This window comes from Sus scrofa, chromosome 7, assembly GCF_000003025.6.
Source record: "Sus scrofa isolate TJ Tabasco breed Duroc chromosome 7, Sscrofa11.1, whole genome shotgun sequence".
Classification (NCBI taxonomy): Eukaryota; Metazoa; Chordata; class Mammalia; order Artiodactyla; family Suidae; genus Sus; species Sus scrofa.
Genome location: NC_010449.5, coordinates 100,609,997 through 100,629,244, shown reverse-complemented (window position 1 = coordinate 100,629,244; position 19,248 = coordinate 100,609,997). Strand labels below are relative to the sequence as shown.

General features: G+C 41.4%; 1 protein-coding gene across 1 annotated transcript in view; it reads left to right on the top strand.

Moving 5' to 3' along the window:
* Positions 1 to 19,248, top strand: part of SPTLC2 (serine palmitoyltransferase long chain base subunit 2) — a 93,614-nt gene that overhangs the window by 9,729 nt on the left and 64,637 nt on the right. The gene's annotated exons all lie outside the window — the stretch shown is intronic.

Genomic DNA, 19,248 nt, shown 5'->3' with positions numbered 1-19,248 from the left:
TCTGAGGAATCTCTATTCTGTTTTCCGCAGTGGTTGCACCAATTTACATTCCCACCAACAGTGTAATAGGGTTCTATTTTCTCCACACCTTCTCCAGCACTTAATATTTGTAGACTTTTTGATGATGGCCATTCTGGCTGGTGTAAGGTGGTACCTCATAATGGTTTTGATTTGCATTTCTCTAAGAATGAGTGAGTTTTTTCATGTGTTTTTTGGCCATCTGTATGTCTTCTTTGGAGAACTGTCTGTTTAGATCTTCTGCCCATTTTTTGATGGGGTTGTTTGGTTTTTTAGTATTGAGCTGTAGGAGGTGTTTATAAATTTTGGAGATTAATCCCTTGTCAGTTGATTCATTTGCAAAGATTTTCTCCCATTCTGTGGGTTGTCTTTTTGTTTTGTTTAGGGTTTCCTTTGCTGTGCAGAAACTTTTAATTAAATCCCATTTGTTTATTTTTGTTTTTATCATCATTACTCTAGGAGGTGGATCTGAGAAGATGTTGCTGTCGTTTATGTTGGAGAGTGGCCTGTGTTTTCCCCTAAGAGTTTTATAGTGTCTGGTCTTATATCTAGGTCTTTAATCCACTTTGGGTTTATTTTTGTGTATGGTGTTAGGAAGTGTTCTAATTTCATTCTTATACATGTCCAGTTTTCCCAGCACCACTTATTGAACGGGCTCTCTTTTCTCCATTGTATATTCTTGCCTCCTTTGTCATAGATTAGTTGGCTGTAGGTGCGTGGGTTTAATTCTGGGCTTTCTATCCTGTTCCACTGATCTATTTCTGTCTTTGTGCCAGTACCGTACCGTTTTCATGACTGTAGCTTTGTAGTATAGTCTGAAGTCAGGGAGCCTGATCCCTCCAGCTCCATTTTTCTTTTTCAGGTTGTCTTTGGCTAATCTGGGTCTTTTGCGCTTCCAAACCAACTTTAAAATATTTTGTTCGAGTTCTGTGAAACATGTCCTTGGTAATTTGATAGGGATTGCATTGAATCTGTAGATTGCCTTGGGTAGTATTATCATTTTCATAATATTGACTATTCCAATCCAAGAGCGTGGTATGTCTTTCCATCTGTTTATTTAATCTTTGATTTCTTTCATCAGTGTCTTAGAGTTTTCAAAGTACAAGTCTTTTGTCTCTTTAGGTAAGTTTATTCCTAGGTATTTTATTCTTTTGGATGTGATGGTAAATAGGATTGCTTCCCTAATTTCTCTTTCCGATCTTTTGTTGTTAGTATATAGAAATGCAGTCGATTTCAGTGTATTAATTTTGTATCCTGTGACTCTGCCAAATTCATTGATGAGCTCTAACAGTTTTCTGGTAGCATCTTTAGGATTCTCTAAGTATAGTATCATGTCATCTGCAAATAGTGACAGTTTTACTTCTTCCTCTCCAATTTGGATTTCTTTTCTTTTACTTCTCTGATTGCTGTGGCTAGGACTTCCAAAACTATGTTGAATAGTAATGGCAAGAGTGGGCATCTTTGTCTTGTTCCTGATCTCAGCAGGAATTCTTTCAGCTTTTCACCATTGAGAATGATGTTAGCTCTGGGTTTGTCATATATGGCCTTTATTATGTTGAGGTAGGTTTCCTCTGTGCACACTTTCTGAAGGGTTTTTGTCAGAAATGGGTGATGGATTTTGTCAAAGGCTTTTTCTGCATCTATTGAGAGGGTTTTTATTCTTCAGTTTGTTAGTGGTATATCACACTGATTGATTTGCGGATATTGAAGAATCCTTGCATCCCTGGGGTAAATCCCACTTGATCATGATGCACAGTCCTCTTAATGTATTGTTGGATGTGGTTTGCTAGTATTTTGTTGAGGATTTTTGCATCTATGTTCATCAGTGAAATTGGCCTATAGTTTTCTTTTTTTTGTGGAATCTTTGTCTGGTTTTGGTATCAGGGTGACAGTGGCCTCATAGAATGAGTTTGGGAGTATCCCTTCCCGTGCAATTTTTTGGAATAGTGTCAGAAGGAGAGGTGTTAGCTTTTCTCTAAATGTTTGATAGAATTCTCCTGTGAAGCCATCTGGTCCTGGACTTTTGTTTGTTAGAAGTTTTTTGTTTTTGTTTTTGTTTTTTTGGTCTTTTTGCCTTCTTCTAGGGCTGCACCCACGGCATATGGACGTTCCCAGGCTAGGGGTCTAATTGGAGCTGTAGCCACCAGCCCATGCCACAGCCACAGCAACACAGGATCCAAGCCGCCTCTGCGACCTACACCACAGCTCACTCGCAATGCCGGATCCTTAACCCACTGAGTGAGGCCAGGGATCAGACCCGCAACCTCATGGTTCCTAGTCAGATTCATTAACCACTGAGCCACAACGTGAACTCCTAATACTCAAACTTTTAAAGCTTTAGCAAATTTTTAAAAATGGCTCCCAACTTTGTCAATTTTGTGCATGTGGAATATCACTTACTATCTCTTGGATAAGGGACACCTGGTTCAAAATTATAACTACATACCTCCCTTTATTAAGAGACATCAGATTCTCATTTTTTAAGAGACATCAGGTTCTCATTAATACACATGAAGATAGACCCCCCCCAAAAAAAGGAAAAAAGTTGGGCAATGAGTTCCTACTGTGTCCAATCTCTTGGGATAGAACATGATGGAAGATGATCTAAGAAAAAGAATATGGGAGTTCCCGTTGTGGCACAGTGGAAAGGAATCTGACTAGGAACTGTGAGGTTGTGGGTTCAATCCCTGGCCTTGCTTAGTGGGTTAAGGATTTGGCATTGCTTTGAGCCTATGGTGTAGGACGCAGATGCGCCTCAGATCTGGTGTGCCTATGGCTATAGTGTAGGCTGGAACCTGTAGTTCCAATTAGACCCCTATCATAGGAACCTCCATATGCTGTGGGTGTGGCCCTGAAGAGCAAAAAAAGAGAAAAGAAAAAGAATGTGTATGTATATGTATGTACGACTGGGTCACTTTGCTGTAGAGCAGAAATTGACACAACATTGCAACTATGCTTTAATAATTTAAAAAATGATTAAAAAAGAGAAAGAAGTCAGAAGCTTTTTTTTTTTTTAAGAACCACACCCACAGCACATGGAGGTTCCCAGGCTAGGGGTCTAATCTGAGCTGTAGCTGCCAGCCTACACCAGAGAATCCGAGCCGCGTCTTTGACCTACACCACAGCTCACAGCAATGCTGGATCCTTAACCCACTGAGCAAGGCCAAGGATCGACCCGCAACCTCATGGTTCCTAGTTGGATTCGTTTCTGCTGCACCATGACAGGAACTCCAGAACCAATATTTTTTTAGGGGGAGCAAAAGACCACAAGTCAAAATTCAGAGAGTATTTGTCTGCTGAGTTCATCCAGGTATAGAGAATATGCTCATAACTATTAAATAAGACTCTTTCACAGTAGTACAATCACAAACCAAAAGGCAAGTAATAGATTATTTAATACAAGATTTTAAGAAAACTGACTGGGGGAAAAAAGCCCTCTAATTAGAGCTTTTCCTCATACCATACTGTGGAAGAGGCAGCTAGGTGGCCCCCTATATATGTATTCTCCCAAAGTTCCCTTTAGTAATAGACTCTCTCGGTTTTAGTACATGGCAACCCAGCTACAGTCCACATTTCCCAGTCTCTCTTGCAGCTAAAGGTAGCTGTGTGAGGAATTCTGGCCAATAGCAAGTGAACACAAATGATGGGTACCAGGGCTGGATTACATCCTTTGCAACAGCAGTTTTCCTTCACTTCTCTTTCCCTCCTCCTATGACCTAGAATGTAGATGTGTTGAAGATGCTAACTGAAGACAACATCTTTAAAGACTGGCAAACAACAAAGAAGATACCTCGTAACATACTTACCCAAGACTACCTGCCTATCTCCAGACTTCACAAAGAGAAATCATTTCTGTCTGGTTGATTTAAATGTCACATTTAGGAGTTCCCATCATGGCTCAGTGGTTAATGAATCTGACTAGGAACCATGAGGTTTCAGGTTTGATCCCTGGCCTCGCTCAGTGGGTTAAAGACCTGGTGTTGCCATGAGTTGTGTAGGTCGCAGATGCGGCTTGGATCCCACATTGCTGTGGCTCTGGCGTAGGCCGGTGGCTACAGCTCCAATTAGACCCCTAGCCTGGAAACCTCCGTATGCTATGCGGGTGAGACCCTAGAAAAAGACAAAAAGACCAAAAAAAAAAAAAAAAAAAAAATCAAATGTTACATTTAGGAGTTCCTGTTGTGGCTCAGTGGGTAATGAGTCTGACTATCATCCACAAGGACACAGGTTCGTTCCCTGGCCTTGCTCAGTGGCATAAGGATCCAGCGTTGCTGTGAATGGTGGTGTTAGGTCACAGACATGGCTCAGATCCTGCATTGCTGTGGCTGTGGCGTAGGCTGGCAGCTACAGCTCTGATTTGACCCCTAGACTAGGAACCTCCATATGCCACCTTGTGGCCCTAAAAAGCAAAAATAAATAAATAAATAAATAAATAAATAAATAAATAAATGTCACATTTATAGCAACAAAAAATCAAAAAACAATACAGAGGAGTTCCTGCTGTGGTGCAGTGGGTTAAGAATCCAGCTGCAGCAGCTCAGGTCACTGTGGAGTTATGGGTTCAGTCCCTGGCCCAAAGCAGTGGGTTAAAGGATTCAGTGTTACCAGCTGAATTCAGCTGTGGTGTAGGTTGAAGCTGCAGCTCGGATTCATTCCTGACCTGAGGACATATGCTATGGTGCAGCCATTTAAATAAACAAAAAGAAACCAAAAAACCCCCACAAAACCAATATTGAGATTCCTGCTTCCAAATTGGAGTTAATAGGTAAAGGCAAGCCATCATGTTCACATAAAAACTAGATAAAATCATATTGATTACTCAAAACAAGAAGTAGTTTTAAAGACACTGAAGATTTGTCTTCCATTGAAAGAGGACACAGTGAACTAAAATTCCAGAGATGGAAAAGTCTTTTCTTAGCTAAAATTGCTAGTCATTTTCTCTCCTGGTGGTATTTGCAGAGTTTGGGCACAGACAGATCATAGGTGGACTTGGCATAGGCAGAACTCCACCAAGAGAAAGCAAAACCAACGGAGTTTGTGAGCATTGTATGGGTTGATATGAAGAGTCCCAGATAGGTGAACCAGTTTTCTGCTCAGGACATTTACCAAGTGCTGGAGAAGCTGGGGAGATGGACTAGAAAGGTGACCGAAAATCTATCACAATCTTACAATGCTTAGGAAGTAAAGCCATACTGGAGGGAAGGGCCTGCAACAAACATGCAAGAGATCCTATCCTGAGACACTCTACTCACTTGTGTGGACTGAACCTACCTGAAACTTCACCCCAGCCCCACTCAATTCAACCCCTAGTTAGATGGAGGTGCTCAGGCCTTTGCCATATCTAAGAGAGCAAAAGGCAAACATAGGAGTTCCCATTGTGGTGCAGTGGAAACAAATCCGACTATCCATGGGGATGCAGGTTCCATCCCTGCCCTTGCTCAGTGGGTAAGGGATCTGGCATTGACGTGAGCTGTGGTGTACATCACAGACTCGATTCGGATCTGTTGTTGCTGTGGTGTAGGCCGGCAGCTAAAGCTCCAATTCGACCACTAGCCTGGGAACTTCTGTGTGCCACAGGTGCAGCTGTCAAAAGCAAAAAAAAAAAAAAAAAAAAAAAAAAAAAAGGCAAAAACAACATTGACTTTAGTCTCTGCCGGTCTTTTATAAGTACTGCCCAGCAATCAATCAAAAACTTCTGCTTTCCCAGGAGGCTGAGAGGGAATGTGAGTGTGACCCAAAGAAGGCACGGTGTACAGTGTCTACACAGTCGCCTGATATTTCAGTACTGCTAGCCTGGGGAAATCTCCCACACCTTGATTCCTCCCTTTAATTTCATGTTCCCAGAAGAGTAGATTCCTCCTTTTTATTTCTTTAAAACATTTCTAAAACTGCAAAACTAATTCTCAGACATCTAAGACTCTCCTAGAAGTTCAGAGTCTCTTTTCTACCAAAAAGCTCAAAATCACCATAAACATCTCATTTTTCTCACTCATTCAACAAATACTTCATTTCTAAGTATATGTCAAGAACTGTTCCCTGTATTTGACAATACAATTAGAGATACTCCTTATTCAAGCCTTCAAGAATTTTGCAAGTTTTTTTTTTAAGAGAAAAAGGATGCAAAGATGATCGACATGATTTTTGAGATAAAAGGAGGGGGAGGGAGTGGGATGGACGAGCAATTTAGGGTTTTGGATGCAAACTGTTAAATTGGGAATGGATGGGCAGTGGGGCCCTACTTTACAGCACAGAGAACTGTGTGTGATTGGGTCACTTTGCTGTACAAAGAACCTGAAGAAATACTGTGAATCAACCATACTTTAAAAAAGGATGGGAAAATAAGGAAACTGTTTTAAAGGATATTGTCTAAAGGAATTTATACATAAATATGCAGGATGAAAAATGTACACAAAATGAGAAGCATCTCTTACAAACGATTCTCAAGCTGTCTCACTTTTCTTCCTCACATGACTAATGATAAAACTAAGGAAAACTTAATTTGTCCAGTCACAAGAACGTTAAATTCAAAGTGGGGGCCAGAATCCAAGTCTCCACATATTCCACTTATTGCCATTTCTTAGTCATATTCCTGAGATTTTCTATGAATCGAATTTTCCTTTAATTATTTCAGAGATAATACAACTGAATCTGTTTTTAAAATTATCAGCGACTTCAAATTAGAATTTCACTTTAAACTCAATCTTTATGCTCATTTTTTTCTATTCATATAGTTAACTCTTTTTGCTGTTCATATTATCAGCTACATAAGGATTGCGATAAATGGATATATGAGTTTCATTTCCTCTGCTAAGAAATGTCTGTTTTTAGGAAACCAAAACTAACACTAATTAACTTGGCTGTCCTGGAAATAACCTGCCTCCTTTGCCTACATGAGAGTTAAGCTTGTACAGGAGGCAGTAAAGATATTACCCCTTAGCATGTACAGCAGACATCTCTAATGGGTACTTCTATCACGTCTAATCGCTGACCACAGACCAGATGTCTTAGCCCAGCTTCTTGGCATTTTGAATCAAGCTGAGAGAGGGGGACATTCCCAGAAGTCAATGCTGATAGGTGTCCCTTCCCTTGAAGCACTGATCAGTGTCTTCTGTAAGCCATTGGGAAGGGTGGGGCAGGAATCACCGCTGGCCCCTTGGGAAGAGCTGATAAAGGCAACAAAATATACTAGAGCATGGCTGTGCCGTTTTCAGACCATCAGGACCGTCATCGGTCTCTTTCTCATGAGTTGTCACCCCTACTAGTAAGAACACTCAGGAATTCCCTATTGTTTTTATCTACCAGTAATCCTGAAACACTAAAATTATGCTGTGGGTTTCAGTAGTGGCACATGTACCGCTTACCACAATTCATTTCTCACTTGTGTTTATTACATTACTTGGGGAAATTGGTTTTTGCCAAACAGCAAGTACAAACAAAATACCATACTATATTTAATACAAAAAAATGGAGATAAAAGTGTACTCAACACTTGACTTAACAAAACTTATAAAAATTTACCCTGGGAACCTCCATGTGCCACGGGTATGGCCCTAAAAAGCAAAAAAAAAAAAAAAAAAACAAAAAAAACAAAACACTTAAAAATTAGCTTATATGCTTCAGATCTTATCTTCTTCCATTAAACAAAACATTAAAGTTAACATTCATTCATTCATTTATTCCATTAACACTTGAGCCTCTACTACGAGCTAAGTATGATTTGAGCATTAGAATATAGTACCATCCAGTGAGAGGGGCAGACCGTAAATAAGCACATGGGCATATGCCAGACTATCAGGCTGTTGTAAGTCCTATAACCGGAAGAAAACAAATCATGCAGAGCATTTCAGACAGAGTGGTCAGGGACCACCTCCCTGAAGGAGGAAAGGGGTAAGGAAAGATCTACATGGAGTAGGGAAGAGAACCAGAAGTTTCCAGATAAGAAATCAACGGAAAAGCTCTGAGGCTGGTGTGTTTGATGTGTTCAGGGAAGAGCAGAAAGGCCAGCTTGGCCACAGTACAGTGACTTGGCAGGATACGAAGTCAGAGAGGAAGCGGGGAGCCAGCCAGATGATATATGGGGCCTTGGAACAAGAGAAACTATTTTGTTATCAGTGATAAGCCCTCAGGAGAGTGTCACAATCTGACTTGTTTAAGAAGTCCTTCAGCCCTCATAATGAGTTCACCCTGGGGAACTTTGCTACTTCCCTTCTTCTCCAGAGGTATAAAAGCTAACCTCAATTTACTTTTTGGTGTTTTTGTTTTGTTTTGGCCGTGCCCATGGTATGCAGAAGTTCCCAGGCCAGAAATCAAACCCACACTACAGCAGTGGCAATGCCAGATCCTTAACCCATTGAGCCACTAGGGAACTGCCTCAACTTGGTTCTTATGGATCCCATGCATTTAAAAATTACCTTTACTATAAATATAAAGGCCTAAACAATATAGTATTTCCCTCCATGTTTTTAATCCCCAGATACATTTACCATGTGTATCTTTCCGCAACTTTTGCTTAGCAATGTTTCTGAGATTTACCCATGTTGATACTACATATCTAGGCTCATCTTTTCACTGCTGTATATTATTCCATCATGTGAATGTGCTATATATACATTTTTTGCCACTCTTCTACCAATGGACAACTAGGGTTATTTCCAATTTTTTTTTAGTAATGCATTTTTACAGTAAATATTTTTAAACATGTCTCCCTGGGCCCATGAGCAGAATTTCTTGGGAAAATTGTCAAGGGCTGAACTGATCCCTCCAATTCATATATTGAAAGTTCTAACCTACAATACCTTAGGATGTGATTGTATTTGGATACTAGGCCTCCTTAAAGAGATAACTACATTAAAATTAGGTCATCAGAGTTCCTGTTGTGGCTCAGCAGGTTAAGAACCTGACTTAGTCTCTGTGAGGATGAGGGTTCATTCCCGCCCTTGTTCAGGGGGTTAAGGATCACAGATGCTGCTCAGATCTGGTATTACTGTGGCTGGGGTGTAGGCCTGCAGCTGCAGCTCCAATTAGACCCCAAGCCTGGGAATTTCCATATGCTGCAGGAATGCCATAAAAAGAGAAATAAATAAACAAAAATAAGGTCATTGGAGTGGGTCAACTGTATTTATTTTCTTCATATTTTAATATGTTGGTTTAATGTTCTGCAAGCATGGTGTTTTTCCAACTACTATACATTTGTAAAATAGTATGTAAAGTATGTTGACTTTACAAGAGAGACACTGCATATGATTTTGTTGTTGTCGTTGTTGTTTTCTTTTTTTGGTTGCCCTGCAGCACATGGAATCTGTGGGCCAAAGATCAAATCGAGCTGCAGAAGTTTCAATTGTGGCTCAGCAGGTTATGAACCCGACTAATGTCTTTGAGGATGCAGGTTTGCTCTCGGGCCTCCCTCAGTGGGTTAACAATCTGGCATTGCTGTGGCCTGTGGTGTAGGTCACAGGTGCGGCTCTGATCCTTTGTTGCTGTGAGTGCGGCATAGGCTGGCAGTTGCAGCTTGGATTCAACCCGTAGCCTGGGAACTTCCATACACTGGAGGTGTAGCCTTAAAAAAAAAAAACTCAGTTGCAGCTGTGACCTACACCACAGCTGTACCAACACTGGATCCTTTAACACACTGAGAGAGGCCACGGATCAAACCCAGGTCCTGGTGCACAGAAATGCCGCAGATCCTACTGTACCACAGCAGGAATGCCTACATGTGTTCATTTTAAATTTTATCAAAAAAAAAAAAAGATATATTTTACTGAAAATATACAAAATTTCAAGAAATACTTGTCTTTAGAACTAAAACATTTATAACTTTTCAGGTATGTAAACTAGTACAGGAGTTCCTTTTGTGGCTCAGTGAGTTAAGAACCCAGTTAGCATCTGTGAGGATGCAGGTTTGATCCCTGGCCTCACTCAGTGGATTAAGGACCCAGACTTGCCACAAGCTGTGGCACAGGTCACAGATGTGGCTTGGATCTGGCGTTTCTGTGGCTGTGGTGTAGGCCAGCAGCTGCAGCTCTGATCCAACCTCTAGCCTGGGAACGTCCATATGCTGTAGGTGTGGCCCTAAAATGAAAATGAAGAGTGTAATACAGGTACTAGTCTACTTAAGGGCAAATTCTCCCCACTGAAACTTAAAATCCCCATAAGAAAGTGCTGTTGGGTTCATTTTGGTATAGGTGCTTACCCCTGTGCCAGTCAGTTATGACCCAGGAAATGGGTCACAGTGCACAGATGTGCCCACCAGGGCCCACCCCTGGTATCAGGGAGCATTCCCAGAGAAGAGCAACCTGCATGAACCGAGGTGCCTTTCCAGTTCACGTCCACTACGAGACCAGCGTGGAGGGCACGGGGTTGCAGGCCCAGAACATGTTAGAGCTGGAAGAGAGCTCAGGAGAAGATGCACAGTGTGTGGCAGAGATGCACCTGTACTCAGATCTCCTGACTGTCACAGTTGTCTGTCATACCTTGATGCTTATCTAGACCTAGGAAAGTGCTCCAGAGCTGTGGGTGGCAAGTGATGATAAGAACGCCTCTGCAGAACATCACAGCCCAGAGTGCACAGGCTGCCGCTGGCCGAGAGTCCAGGGCATGTATACCTGCAGGTCTGCATGTGTGCGTTTTCAAGCAGGAATATGTAAGGCCAGAAAGAGGTCTGTCTTACAGCTAGCTTTGGAAGCACTTCTCAGTCCATTCCATGTGAGATACTTACCAACAGAACTTCAGGAATTGATCCTGATTGCAAGAAAAAATGTGGACTTCCTACTTTCCAAAATTTGCTTTCCAAAAAAAGAGGACACATACACACAAATACAGAGTTCCCGCTGTGGTGCACAGGTTAAGCATCTGGTGTTGTTTCTGTGGCATTGCAGGTTCAATTCCTGGCCCAGCACAGTGGGTTAAAGGATCTGGCACAGCTGTGGTGTAGGTCTCAGCTGTGGCTCAGGTTAGATCCTGGCCTAGAAACGTCCATATTTTACGGGTACAGCCCCACCACCCCCAAGAGAGGACACTTCTTAACATATATGTACAGAATGTGGCCTAGCTTGTGTGATGGACATAAAACTCCAAACTGTTCTCTCTAGTATGTGTGGTAGGCAGTAATGAGAGGCTAGTACATTTCAGTAAAATTCCAAGAAAAGACCATTTCAGCAGAACTGATTTTAAGGAACAACACAGCAAGCCACTGGAAATGAATAGGGTGCATTTAAAGGGAAAGACATAGCAATCCTTTGATTGCTGAAGCATAATGGGGTGGTTCATATTGGACATTATTGTTTTAATAAGGTCCCCAGCTGTCCACCAGGTGGGCAGATTCTGTGGTGTTAAGGCAGGTTCTCTTATCCTACTGTCACATTCAGCTGGAATGGGAATGTGTTTATTTGCTTTAAAAAATCATGCTTATGTGATTTCATACTTACATGAGAAATGTAAGCTTCTGTTTCCCAATAATTACTTCCCCATTATTGCACCATTGTACAGTTTGTGTCCTTTTTTGGGATTCTTGAAACCTGTGCTCACGATTATTCCTTCTAAGTCATTTCACACTGTTGTCAACTCTCCCCCCTCCCCTTTTTTTTCTTCTCTGAAACTGAAGAGACAGACTGCAACATCTAGGATTTTCTTTTACTATAAAGGACACTGTTAGAACAATTAAATCTAAATTAAAGTCTGTAGATTAGATATTAGTATTCTAGCAAATCCTGATTTTTATAATTGTTCTGTATGTATTATGTGAAAGAATGTCTTTGTTTTTAGAAATACGAAGTACTGAGATAAAGGTATATTATAACTGCCACTAACTCACAAATGGCTCATGAGTGAAATTCTCCATCATTCTCTTTCTTTCTCTCTGTATACACACACACACACACACACACACACGCACGCACGCGCGCGCGCGCGCACACACACACATTTCTCACTGAACCAGTTGAGAGTAGGATGTGTGTATTATCTTTTCTTCTGCCGTAAGTCAGTTAGGGCTGCTGTAACAAAATGCTATAGATAGGGTGGTTTAAACAAGAGATAGTCATTTCTCACAATTCTGGAGGCTGCAAATCCAAGATCAAGGTGCTGGCAGGCCCATTTCTTGGTGAGGACCCTCTTCCTGGCTTGCGGGCAGCTATGTCCTCATCCTGTGCTCACTTGGCCTTCCCTCGGTGGAGATGTCTGCCTTTTCTTCTCATTAGGGCACTGATCAGCTCAAGAGGATCCCACCCCCATGACCTAAACCTAATTATCTCCCAAAGGCCCAGCTTTCAAATATCTTCACACTGGGAGTTTAGGATTTCCACATATGAATAGGGGCAGAGTCAGAAACACTCAGCCTCTTAACATTCTGCCTAAGGCCCTCCTAAAAGTCCTGTCCTTGCTGCAAACTACATTCCTTTCACCCAGAAGCCCCCAGAGCCTTAACTCATTCCAGTATCAACTCTATAAGTCCAAAGTTTCATCTAAATATCTTCTAAGTCTGCTGTAAGTGAAACTTGAGATACAGTTCATCCTGAGACAGAACTGCTCTCCAGATGTGAACCTCTGAAACCATGTCAGTTATGTGCTTCTAAAATAATGTTGGGAATTCCCGTCGTGGCTCAGTGGTTAACGAATCCGACTAGGAACCATGAGGTTGCAGGTTCGATCCCTGCCCTTGCTCAGTGGGTTAAGGATCCGGCATTGCTGTGACCTGTGGTGTAGGTCGCAGACGCGGCTCGGATCCTGCGTTGCTGTGGCTCTGGTGTAGGCTGGTGGCTACAGCTCTGATTAGACCCCTAGCCTGGGAACCTCCCATATGCTGCGGGAGCGGCCCAAGAAATGGCAAAAAGATTAAATAAATAAAATAAAATAAAATAATGTTGTGGAACATGCAGAGGATAGACATTCTCACTCCAAAAGGGAGAAATCAGAAGGAAAAAAGGAGTCATAGGCCCCAACCAAGTCCAAACTTTAGCAAAGCATGAAAACTTTGTTCAAGAATAACCCTCTTGGAGTTCCCATCGTTGTGCAGCGGAAACGAATCTGACTTGGAACCATGAGGTTTTGGGTTTGCTCCCTGGCCTTGCTTAGTGGGTTAAGGATCTAGTGTTGCTGTGAGCTATGCTGTAGGTCACAGATGTGGTTCATCAGGCGTTGCTGTGGCTGTGGTGTAGGCCAGCAGCTGTAGCTCCAATTCGACCCCTAGCCTGGGAACCTCCCTATGCTGCAGGTGCAGCCCTAAAAAGCAAAAAAAAAAGAAAGAAAGAAAAAAGAATAACCCTCTTTAGTTTGATGCTTTGCTGGGCCCAGTGTGGTAGGGTCTCTCTCCCCTCATCCCAGATGTTTTGAGCTGCTGCTCTGGGCTGCTGCTCTGAAGTACTTCTTACCTGTTGAATCTGAGGTGATCCCCCCTCCCCCATCCCCAGTTTGAAATTGATGGTCCCTTAATTGTTTTTGGAGTTATTTCTTTGTCTTGAAAATAGCACACTTTTACAGCCAAATAGCTCTCTGGTCCAGTCTTAGAATCTTAAGAACAGCCTCTTTCCTGTGGCACATGGTTTTAGCATCAGTTATTCCCCAAGGTTGTTGTGAAATATACAGCAGTCTCCTGCTCTCTTCTACCCATCTTCAGAGGTACTGCTTTCTGTTTTAGGAGATTCTTTTGGTGTTTACCTTCATATTTCTAACTAACATGATCATTCTACTGCTTCTTAACTTTCAAGTACTGGGCATTATTTATTGACTTATGACTGTTTTCAGTCCTAGGGGAGGATTCCTATTGGAAAGTGTATGACAAGAAGTTTGATGTGGCTGGAAGGATAATTGGAGTGTGGGGAAGGTCTTGGTGTGAGGGAGACCAGATGGGAAGGAGGATGTTGCAATGGTCCACTGAAGGAAGAAGCATTGACGCATTCCTTTTTTAAGTTGAGGAGTAACATACATTCATCTGTGCATATGTGCATTGCTTGCATAAAATATTGTTCGGTGTATAACTCTATGGGTTTTTTTTTTTTTTTTTTTTTTTTTACCTGTGCATGTACTGTATCTCCAGTATCTCTCTCCAAATGTAGAATATTTCCAGCCTCCTTAAATTTCCCTGGTGCCTTACAGGAAGCTCTAGAACTAAGGAATAGAAACTCATTACTGGTTCTAGAATGAAGCCAGAAAATAAGGTGGAGCTCAAGATGACTCCAGACTGGGTAGACTGGATGGTGATGCTGTCACCCAAGTAGGTAATACAGGAGGAGGGAGGAATTAAGATGAGGTAAATTCACATTGAGACTTGTTGAGTTTGGAATCTCTAAGCGGAACTATATAGGAGGTGGAAATGTCAATTTGAAATTCTGGGGAAAATTTGGGGATTGAAATGTAGGTTTGTACTCATCAGCACATGAAGTCTGTTTGAAAACTAACAAGTAGATGAGAATTATAGAGTGGCTGTTGGTACCGTGAGACGACCTGAGGTTATGATGAGAAGCATATGTTGTGTTATTAACTTTGTTTTAGTCCGGTGAATAAAATGAGGGACTTAATTAAACATTAAATGATAATGAAATCAACAATATGTATTCTTTGTTAAAAATGGAAAATAAATTGGTTCAGAGGGTTATAAGTAAGAAGTGTACTCCTTTCCCCATCCTGCTCACCACTCCATTTCTTGTGTCTCCGTCCCGGTGGTTTTATTGCTTGTATACTATGTTTAAGGTTTATCTTTTGATTATACCTTCCTCTGTTGCTTTGGTTAAGAGTGCCTTTTCAGCTATGGTTGACAGCCTACGAGGCATGCAAACAAATGGCTTATTAGTTGGAGGTTTTTTTCTCTTGCCCCTTGTTCTATAATGTGTTCTATGGCGTGTGCTTGCTTATAGTCTTGACTTTAAAAAAATTTCTTCCTTTGCCTTTTTTCTCTTTTTTCCTTTTCTGGAAAAAAAATACTACTGTTCAAGCAAATGTATCTTGGTATTCATTGAGGTTTTAAATTTCTCTTGATTAATAATACTGACAGTGTCACACCCTTGTCGGCTTAATGTGAAATTTTTTATTTTTTATTTTTTTTTTTTTATTTTTTTTGTCTTTTTGCCTTTTCTAGGACCGCTCCCATGGCATATGGAGGTTCCCAGGCTAGGGGTCGAATCGGAGCTGTAGCCACCAGCCTATATCACAGCCACAGCAACTCAGGATTCAAGCCGCGTCTGCAACCTACACCACAGCTCACCGCATCGCCAGATCCTTAATCCACTGAGCAAGGCCAGGGGTCGAACCCACAACTTCATGGTTCCTAGTCAGATTCGTTAACCACTCAGCCACTACGGGAACTCCTAATGTGAAATTTTTTAACCTGGAGGGAGTGATGTGCTAAATTTGTCTTGATTGCTTGTTGACATATAATTCTCAAGTTAGAATGACTGAAAGTCAGAGAACAGACGAGTGGTTGCCAAGGGGAGGGGGAGAGATGGGGGTTGACTGGAAGTTTAGGATTGGTAGATGTGAACTATTACATTTAGAACAGATAAGCAATGAGGTCCTGCTGTATAGCACAGGGAATTATATTCAATCACTTGTATAGAACATTATAAAAGATAATACGGGGGAAAGAATGTATATATATATATGTATAACTGGGTCACTTTGCTGTACAGCAGAAATTGACAGAACATTGTAAATCAACTATAATAATAATAGTTTAAAAAAGAATGACTGAAAGACGTCTTGCGAGTCCTCTTGCATGGTGAATTCAGAACATGAAATATGCTACAAGCGTTTGTAGCCCTGTTTTGTTTAGAATGAACTTGATCTCCAGTCCAGTTGCGACTAGAAGGTGTCAGATCTGAGTTCTAGAAATGTCCTAATACTAATTGCATAATCATCATACCTTAACCCCTCTGTGAAAGAGCAAAGAGCATAATGTGCATTTTCATTTATTCAGCAGGTATTTTTGTTGAGCTGCTGTGAGGTGCCACTTTCTATAATACTAATAGTAATAAAAGGAAACATTATTGAGTACTTAATATTTGTTAGCACTTAGTAAATACTACGCTGAGTGCTAATTGTTCAGTGAACAAAATAAGCCTAGGGCTTTCCCTTATGGGGTATTATACATGTATAAGATGGTAGTACCATTATTTTTATTTGAATCAAGTCAGAGATAAAACTTAGCATCTGTAGTTAAACATCAAGTAATTTTTTTTTTTTTTTTTTTTTTTTGGTCTTTTTGCCTTTTTCTTGAGCCGCTCCCGCGGCATATGGAAGTTCCCAGGCTCTAGGGATCTAATCGGAGCTGTAGCCACCAGCCTACACCACAGCCACAGCAATGCCGGATCCTTAACCCACTGAGCAAGGGCAGGGATCAAACCTGCAACCTCATGGTTCCTAGTCAGATTCATTAACCACTGCGTCATGACGGGAACTCCAAACATCAAGTAATTTTATTCTCTCGGAGACTTTTTCACCCTATCAGAAGTTTGAGTATCGGTTGGTCTATCCATTCTGACCTTGTGAATGATCAGAATGAGCCATGCTTTGACTGAGGCCTTGTTGTGGAAGTTACTTCAAGGTTGAATCTCAGTTCCTTAAAATGCATTTAATTTTATTAAATGAGGCTGTGATAGAGTCACACAATATTTAAAAGCAAACTAGTGATTTGACTTCCTCCTCCCTAGACCTGTCCAACCAACTGAATAAATTTACTCGGTCTTGTTGGTTTGGGTGTGTCTGAAATGCGAATATCTTTTTAAAAAGATCCATCCACAGCATTCCTGACATATAAATCTGCCACACATTTGTTAGAGATTTAGGAACTCTGAAAATTGCCTTACTTTCTGTTATTGTGTTCAACTGAGAAAAATAATTTAAACAGTTTCAGAGTTAATAAAGTGAGTTGGGTACTGGTATTAAACACAGTGTTCTTATGGGAAAATAGTTTCAGATATAGCTTTTTTAAAAAAAAGAATCAGAATGTTATTTTCTTGTGTTTTAATTGCTTTTGATTTTGTTTCGTTCAGCTTAATAGCTTGCTTACACGTTATTATTGTTAATTTTTAAGCAATTTTCTTTCTTCAGATATTGGCTCATTTTTAGCCATTCTGTCCTAAACACATTACATCTTTGCTCCTGCATACAAATCTAAGCAGTAACTATTAGACACAAACTTCCTCCACTGGGGAAGAGATGGATGAAGACCTAAGCCAGTTTTACGCATAGTTTTCAGAAGTTCTTTAGGCCATCAAATTGAATCAGTACCAACAGATTTCATGTATCAAGCCTATCGGAATGTCTTTCCTTTGTCAAATACAGTAAATTCTTTCCAAACTGCTCTATATTGTAGCATTCAAGTAGCTTTCCCAAACTAACATTCCAGGGATATAGTATTCTAAAATATATTTAGCCTTTGGGTCTGGTTGCCTCAGGGGCCAAGAAAGAATCTTTCATTCCTTTGGAACTCTTTTTCTTTTTTTTTTGTCTTTTTGCTATTTCTTGGGCCGCTCCTGAGGCATATGGAGATTCCCAGGCTAGGGGTCCAATCGGAGCTGTAGCCACCGGCCTACGCCAGAGCCACAGCAACGCAGGATCCGAGCCGAGTCTGCAACCTACATCACAGCTCATGGCAACGCTGGATCGCTAACCCACTGAGCAAGGGCAGGGACTGAACCCACAACCTCATGGTTCCTAGTCGGATTCATTAACCACTGCGCCACGACGGGAACTCCCCTTTGGGACTCTTTGTAACTCTAGTGCAGTGCTCAGTTGAAAGTAAGTTCCTAGTAGATTGTGATTGAACATCCTCACTGCAGTCAGTTGTTTCAAAGTTAAGATTAAAGTTAACACACAAACTTTTCTTTTTTTTTTAGGTCCGCACTTGTGGGGTATGGAAGTTCCCAGGCTAGGGGTCTAATCGGAGCTACAGCTGCTGGCCTACACCACAGCCACAGAAACACCAGATCTGAGCTGTGTCTGCGACCTACACCACAACTCATAGTAACACCGGATCCTTAACCCACTGGGCAAGGCCAGAGATTGAACCTGCAGCCTCATGGTTCCTAGTTGGATTGTTTCTGCTGTGCCATGATGGAAACTCCCCTAACACACAAACCTCTTTAGTGGGATTTTTATGTAAAAAAAGATTTCCATTAAAATTGACCCGAGGGAGTTCCCGTCGCGGCCCAGTGGTTAACGAATCCGACTAGGAACCATGGGGTTGCGGGTTCGATCCCTGGCCTTGCTCGGTGGGTTAAGGGTCCAGAGTGGCCGTGAGCTGTGGTGTAGGATGCAGACGCGGCTCAGAACCTGCATTGCTGTGGCTTTGGTGCAGGCCAGCAGCTACAGCTCCGATTCGACCCCTAGCCTGGGAACCTCCATATGCCACAGGAGCGACTCTAGAAAAAGGCAAAAAGGCAAAAGACAAAAAAAAAAAAAAAAAAAAAAAAAAAAATTGACCCGAGAGTAAAAAGCTTTTGGCTATGAGATCAGAAGTACAGTAGCTTGGTGTTTGTTTTAAAATTTGGTCATCCCTTAAGGAGTTCCTGTTGTGGCTCAGTGGTTAGCGAATCCGACGAGGAACCATGAGGCTGTGGGTTCGATCCCTGGCCTTGCTCCTGGGTTAAGGATCCGGCATTGCCATGAGCTGTGGTGTAGATAGATCACAGAGGCTGCTCGGATCCCATGTTGCTGTGGCTGTGGTATAGGCCGGCGGCAGCAGTTCCAATTAGACCCCTAGCCTGGGAACCTCTATGTGCGCGGGAGCGGCCCTAGAAATGGCAAATAAACAAAAAAATTTGGTTATCCCTCAAGATGAAACTAGGGATAATGTTACAATGTTTGGGATTGGTTACTAGGTCAAGATGAAGGGGACTGACTTCATGACTGCTACCAGTCACTCTTAACGTTTTTCCCTTGTGTTAGATTTCACTTTCTATTTTCTACAGTGCTGGATCACTCTTACATAAGCATTTTACTTCTGTGGATAATTTATTTGTGTTACCACTGACAACAAAGGCTAGTATAAGCCATGTGTTTCCATAGGGGCCCGCTGCGAAGAATTGTTTGGAATCCTATGGCTCAGTAGCTTTAGGAATACATAGCAATAAAACATTTACAAATATTTTATCTTATTCTAAAATTGAATTTGCTTTTGGTCATTTGTAAGCTAATGTACTATTTTCAGGATAGGCTTTTTCTCTGTTGATTTTTATTTTTTATTTTCTTCTTTAGAATAAAGAAAATTACGCATTCTCCACAGCATTTTAGGGTCTCTTT